At 37.0% G+C, this 7,500-nt stretch overlaps 1 protein-coding gene across 4 annotated transcripts in view; it reads right to left on the bottom strand.

The window, feature by feature from the left end:
* LOC144977778 (uncharacterized) overlaps positions 1–7,500 on the bottom strand; it is a 76,986-nt gene that overhangs the window by 37,284 nt on the left and 32,202 nt on the right. Inside the window, exon 1 of one of the 4 annotated variants that reach the window (XM_078923173.1) lies at positions 2,842–2,881. The exons of the other annotated variants lie outside the window; for them this stretch is intronic. The gene's annotated coding sequence lies outside the window, so the exon portion shown is untranslated. Of the gene's footprint in view, positions 1–2,841; positions 2,882–7,500 lie in introns of those variants that run through there. 4 annotated transcript variants of the gene reach the window in all.

The raw sequence follows: 7,500 nt of genomic DNA, 5'->3' as shown, positions 1-7,500 counted from the left end.
TGTAATGGACAATATTATGCGTTGGTTTCAGGCGGCGTGCACTTATTTGCAGGTCTAATCACCCAATTCCTTATGGGCTCATTTTTTGTAATGGAAATCTAAAAAAAAATGACGCAAAATATTGTCCATTACAAAAATGTTAAGCGAGGTACATAAGTCGTTTCGGATGTCAGACCTGCTTATATTTACACGTCGGTTTGAGGGTATTTTCATTACAACAATGAATTTGGTTATCGGACCTGGAATTATGTTCACGTTGGTTTACTTCTATAATATGATACCAGATTAAGTAATATACAATTCTATTATCTCTTTGTATTTATTAAACGAGTTATTTCTGTCGTACCCAATAACACTACGAGTTTGTGAGTATGTGTTATTGCACGATAAAAATATAACAAGTTTAATAAATACAAAGAAATGAAAGAAAACGTTAATTCCACCCCTACAAGTAAGTTTATCAGATATATTGTAACCAAATGGTATGGAATTAGTACTTCTGTTCAGCATAATTTGCATCTTTCTCCTGCTTGAATGGCAATTTGGCCCAAAAACTAAAAACGTTGGATCTGTATTCATGCGCACCAAAATATTATTTATAATTAGATACCATTCTGCTGTTTTTTACACATAATTTCACACCAATAAAATGTGCGAAAATATTCTGCAATCGTTGAATAATTAATTTTTTTATGAACTCACTCAACCCTAAGACCGACTCTATCCGTTGTTTACCCGGGTTACTTTTACCCCATGCCTGTTTATTACATTTTTCTGAGACAAATTATAGGCGTAGTATCAAAGCTAATGTTTTATAGTTTTTAAATGTTAATGGTAGTTGAATAAAACCATCTATGTACTTCTCATTTTTTATAGATAGTTCGAAGATGACGTCACTCATGTCTTTGTTATTGTTTTTTGCCATCCGCGTTTATGAGTAATGCTCACTGAACTGTATTAACCTGACTATAAACGTTCATGGATACACACAGTTTTGTGTGTTGGTCCGTTATAATTCCGGATGGCAATGTTATGAACTTCTTAGCCAAGCGCATACCATCTATACATTTCTTCCAATTTTGAAAAGTAGCATGAGCAAAAATCTCTAGGATTGAATGAGTAAAAGCATTATTCACGTATTTACTAAGCAATAATAGGGTTTTTCCAGTGAGAGGGGTGAGATAATTTGAATCCTTGTTATTTAACCAGTTAATAGCAGCACTCTGGGAAAACGCTTATTTAAAAATTTGGCCAGAAAACCCGTCCTTCAATTATCGATCGATTTGGATGACCCTCATCATCTTGGCAAAAGCTATCAAACCTGGGACTTTAAGTAAGACCTCGCGAGGTCCCAGATTTGAAAGGTTTTAGCAAAAATGAAATTTAAAAAATGAGCTTTATATAGCGCAATATCCACTAAATGTGCTCAAAGCGCTTTACAGGGGGTCCCTGGTCAACAGCAACATTTAACATGTAGGACGGGACATGACGCCTGTTAGGCGATATTACAATTTTTCGGACAAAGACAACGCTGTTATCGGCCAGGTACTCATTTTACACCTGAGTACGGTGAGAGAATGTGAGTGAAGAGCCTTCTCCAAGGACTCAACTATGCGCCGAGCGAGGCTCGAACCCAGGACCTTCCGATCCGAAAGCGAGTGTCACATCACAAGACCACATAGCCGCAAGATGAGGGTCATTTAAATACGATTCAATAGTCTGATGTCACGCCTCCCGGCAACGGCGGCCATCTTGGTTCTAAACAAAGAAAATCATTCCTTTTTATTTTTCATGCTGGCTAGAATTTTTCATATGCCTTGTGATCAGAATGTGTAAAAGTCAAAACATGATCAAATGTATGTGGGTTTTTTTTCCCTCTGGATACCCTTTATGCTCGCCGCAGAAATATTTCATACGGGCGTCCGCCACTGTTCCGATAGTTTAGAGCCAGTGTTACTAAGTTACCATGCGTCATTAGAAAGGAAGTGACGTTACGACTATTGAATCCTATTGACCGATATTTAATGAATGAAGAGGTTTCTGGCCATTTTTTCTATACGTGTTTTTCCAGAGTACGGCAGTTAACCGGTTAAAAAGGACAGCTTAAGTTTTAACAAAACCTAGATAACTCAAAATCAGTTCTAAAACACCAAAGCACAACTTACAAGCCGCGCGCACAACGATTGGATAAAATAACAATGTGAAATCGAATGTAAGCTTCAATTTAATATACGAAAAAAAAGAGAGAAAATGGACGTTTCGGGTGTCCCCTTTATCAACAAAACAGGGTGAATGAAACACTACAGACGAATGAAAGATAATGCCACTACCAGATTATCTCATTCGTCTGTAGTGTTTCATTCATCCTGTTTTGTTGATAAAGGGGAAACCCAAAACGTCCATTTTATCTGCTATTTTCGTACATCAAACTAAAACTTACATTCAATTTCACATTGTTATTTATTTATTTCTTCGAGCTTTGAACAACCAGCAGCAACAATTTATCTACACAGTGATTGGATAAAATTATTGTTTCTAAAAGACTCAAAACTCTTATAGTTAAATAAATTGGCTTTAATTATCATATGTGACCCCTCGTCTCAAAACGGTTTTATGTCGGGATGGACCAGGTGCTAAAAAATCATATTATAGTTAAACTGGTCAAAAATTTGAAACGTTGGTATTTAGCACAGTAAAATATGATATTCCTTCTCCTCTATAAAGCAAATAAACTCAATTTAAGCACGATATTTATGGCTACAAATTCCATTTTCAGGATCTTAACCATCCCGACTTAATACCGTTTTGAGACGAAGGGTCACATATTATATCAGCACGAACACGTTCGACGATCCGATTAGAGCAAATGAGCAAAGATCTCTCAGTTTTCCTGATATTTATACACAATTCGGACAGATAACTCTTGAAGGTCTTCCCTACCAGCCTCAACGTTTGAGAACTCGACACCAGAGGGAAGAGGACCCTTCTAGAACGGGTTTCTCCTTGGACAAGCCCTGACGTCCAACTTCCGCCAACTTCCGATTAAAGAATTGAAGGATATCTGTTGATTAAAAAATATTTTCTTTTTCCTTTTTTATTTATTTTTATTTATTTTTTGTCTTTTAGCTTTTATATAGCGCAATAAATATCCACTAAACGAGCTTAAACTGCAGTGATTTACAAGGAAGGGATCATTGACCAACAGCAGCAACACGTAACATGTAGAACGAGACATGATGACATGACGCCTATTAGGCGATATTACCATTATTTTTTTTTTATCCGACATAGACAACGTTGTTAACCGCCAGGTATTCATTTTACACCTGAGTACGGTGAGAGATTTGAGTAAAGAGCCTTTACCAGGGACTTAACTACGCACCGAGCGAGGCTCGAACCCAGGACCTTCCGATCAGAAAGCGAGTGTCATACCACTAGACCACCACCCCTCAAGTAAAACCCACCACACAAAAAAACCCCAAAAAAACAAAACAAAAACAAAACAAAACATCTCCTAACAAACTCCAGGCATTTATTTTCATATACGACTATGTCATTCAATGATATGACACTCGCTTTCGGATCGGAAGGTCCTGGGTTCGAGCCTCGCTCGGCGCACAGTTGAGTCATTGGAGAAGGCTCTTTACTCATACTCTCTCACATCACTCAGGTGTAAAATGAGTACCTGGCCGTTAATAGCGTTGTCTCTGTCGGGGAAAAAATTGTAATATCGCCCGACAGGCGTCATGTCCCTACCTAAATGTTAAACGTTGCTGTTGGCCAGGGATGCCCTGTAAAGCGCTTTGAGCATGTTTAGTTGATATTGCGCTATATAAAAGCTCAATTATTATTATTATTATTATTATTATTATTATTATTATTATTATTATTATTATTATTATTATTATTATTATTATTATTATTACTATTATTTTAAAAAAAAGTTATTATTATTATTATTATTATTATTATTATTATTATTATTATTATTATTATTATTATTATTATTATGATTATTATTATTATTATTATTATTATTATCATTATTATTATTATTATTATTATTATTATTATTATTATTATTATTCATTATTATTAGTTTTATTTTCTGTCTGGCAAAAGTGATCGCAAAATTGCCATGCTTAGAAGTTAACAGAACAATGAAAACCTTGTAATGTTTTGTCAAACAAACAAACAAACAGGTTTTTGAGTGTCTAAATTCGAAACTAAAAATGCCAGCTCTAAATCAAATTACGTCCATTTTGGAGGGAACATCCTCTCATCCTCGACAAGGAGAGATTGTGATTCAGGATGCCTGTTAAAAACCACTTGATATTGGATTTAATCGCTCACGGATCTTCCACGTTTCCCGTTTAAAGGGGCGGAAGAAGACTTAGAAATCGCATTCCCTCTCTAGCCCGCTGTTATTTCTAAGCATGGTTGTCTTTCCCTCTTATTTATTATTTCTTGGGAAGTTAATCATTGTCGCCGCTGTTTCCTCGTTGATTGATAGTGATATTGTTATAATCAACACACCGTGAGTTGTTTTTTCATAATTTATTATCAAAAATAAAGAAATATTAAACAAAGACGATGGACCCGTTTATCAAGATGAGAAATTATATCTGAGAGCTCTATATTATAATATAAGGCTACTAAAGTGATTAAATTAATTTTTGTCTTAAAGAGGGGGGGGGGGGGGGGGGAGGGATAGTAATAGGATGGGGGTTGGGATGAGTGCATTTTGGTTAAACTTCAATAGAGTTTGACCAAAGAGGGAGGGGGGGGGGAGGGGGTGTAATGGGTGAGGGGAGCGCAATTTGACCAATCTATAGAAAAAAAAGGGTGGGGGGGGGGGGGCTGTAAATTTTGGTAATTTTTAAAATTTAGACGATGGAATTTTTCTTGAGCTGAAATTTAATAGAAGAGGGGTGGGGGGAAGGGGTGGGGAGGGGTGCGAATAAATTCTGAAAGAAATTAGACGAGAATGAGGGGGGGGGGGGTCTATTTTTTTTTAAACAGTAGAGTTGTAATTTGGATTATGTTAAACGGGTTTTTGATAACTAATCATCAACTACCTTCAACTATCAGGGACGGTAGCGAGTACTAACAGTGATGAATATAGTATTCATGGGCCTTAATAAAATTCCCTTTATTCATCCTCATGGGGAAATTTGTCTTTAGGGTCTATTCCAAGGGAAGACTGGAATAACCCAGGCGTCAGCCACAGAGCAGCGCCGCAAAGTGAGTTAGGGCGAGGTGACTTGCTCAAGGCTACACAGCCCGGCGGGTGATCGAACTCGGTACCTTTTGGGTACGAAGCAAAGACCGTACCGCTGAGCCATGCTGTTCAATTTGGTCTTTTCCTAAGATAGACCCTTAACAAAAAACATCGCCTGGATATGAAGACATTAATTCTATCAAAATATCAAAATTCCCACCAATCAGTGGTTGGTTTGCTAATTCAATTAAATACGCTTCAACAGTCGTGACGTCAATTCCCTCGTAATGACGCATAGGAACTTAGTAACTGGCTCTAAACTATCGGAACAATGGCGGACGCCCTTATGAAATATTTCTCCGACGAGCATAAAAGCGTATCCAGAGGAAAAAAAAAGACCCATTATAAATCTGACCGTGTTTTGACTTTTACACATTCTGATCACATGACATATGAAAAGTTCTAGCCAGCATGAAGAATAAAAAGTACTGATTTTCTTTGCTTAGAACCACGGTGGAGGCCGTTGCTGGGCGACGTGACATCAGACTATTGAATCCAATTTAGGGTTGAAAAGGGACGTGTGTTTGAAGTCCGAATGCAATTATGGGTTTGATTTAACATTGCTGTAATGGACACCATTATGTGTTGGTTTGAAATTTTTCCATTACAAAAGTGGCCCATAACAATTTGGGTTGCTAGACCCAAAAATAAATGCACGTCGGTGAATAACTTTTGAATAACTTGCTCATTTTTGGTAATTAAACAAGCAGACGTGATTTAATGAAATGGCAAAATACAAAAACCATAGATAAAAAGCCAGATAAAATGCCAAAATACTAAATTGAATATCTTTCACCATGCCAAACAGCTTTTTTAAAAAATACGCAAACTGGCAACTCTTTTACTGGCACGATAAATCTCACACAAGAATCAAAGCGTTGAAAAGAGGAAACCGCGACGCCAACAACTTCCGGTCCAAGCGCAATTGAATGCCAAAATAAAATTTGCACTCCCATCTTCATCGCCGCTGCGGTGATTTTCAAGCACTCCACGCCAATTGAAGGAACAGTCAAACCCACAAAGGGGATATCGAGGAACTTGAGGCGTGAAATGAAATTGGCATAATCATTTGAAACCTTAGAAAATGATTTGGAAATTATTGTTAGATAATGACAGCAATGGAGTTTTCTTTTACTGTTGCAGAATAGAAAGTTTTATATAAAAACAGTAACGGAAAATAAAGTTTTTGTATATTTAAGTGGTTGCTGTTATGGTGTATTGCAGGTATTTTATGCACTGCCTTTGGTGCATAACAGTTGCTTTGGTCGTATTCACATTTAAAAAGCAATAAAATGTTTGGAATTTGATATGATCGAATTTTCTACTCGACAAATAAACATTGCAAACTAATTATAGAGACATAACCGCAGCAACTGGATTCAATAGTCTGATGTCACGTCCGCCCAGCAACCAGCAGCTTGGTTATAAACAAAGAAAATCTGTACTTTTTATTCTTCATGCTGGCTAGAACTTTTTCACATGTCATGTGATCAGAATGTATAAAAGTCAAAACATGATCAGATTTATAATGTTTTTTTCCTCTGGATACACATTTATGCTCGTCGGAGAAGTATTATATTTCATAAGGGCGTCCGCCATTGTTCCGATAGTTTAGAACCGATTACTAAGTTATTATGCGTCATTACAAGGGAAGTGACGTCACGACTGTCGAAGCCTATTTTCAGTCTGTATTATTCAGTCTTGGGTATCCCGATAGCTCAGTTGGTAGAGCACTCGCTTCATACGCAAAGGGACCAAGATCAATCTCGGATGAAGTCGAGACTGTTATATGACTCTCTGTTTACCCAGCAGTGAAACGGTAAATGGGTCTGTTAAATCTGGAAGAGAGTATTTTGCTATAGACTGGCGTCCTATCCTTATGGTAGTAACCAATTGCTATTTCCGTTCAATTGCTATTTCCGTTTCCTGTTATAGCTGGTATGTGCTCGGCTAAGAAGCTCACAACATTGAAGTATAGATAGTTCGAAGTTGATGTCACTCAGGTCCTTGTTATTGTTTTTCGCCATCCGCGTTTATGAGTAATTCTCACAAAACTGTATTAACCTGACTATAAACGATCATGGTTACACATAGTTTTGTGTGTTGGTCCCTTATATTTCCGGATGGCAATGTTGTGAGCTCCTTAGCCAAGCGCATAATATCTATACCAGACCAACACATAAAACTATGTGTAACCATGAACTTTTATATTCTGGAAA

This window comes from Berghia stephanieae, chromosome 8, assembly GCF_034508935.2.
Source record: "Berghia stephanieae isolate SIO BIC M18660-M18661 chromosome 8, UCSD_Bste_1.3, whole genome shotgun sequence".
NCBI classification, from domain to species: domain Eukaryota; kingdom Metazoa; phylum Mollusca; class Gastropoda; order Nudibranchia; family Aeolidiidae; genus Berghia; species Berghia stephanieae.
Note: the sequence above shows the minus strand (reverse complement) of the source record. Positions and strands in the feature narration are given on the sequence as shown.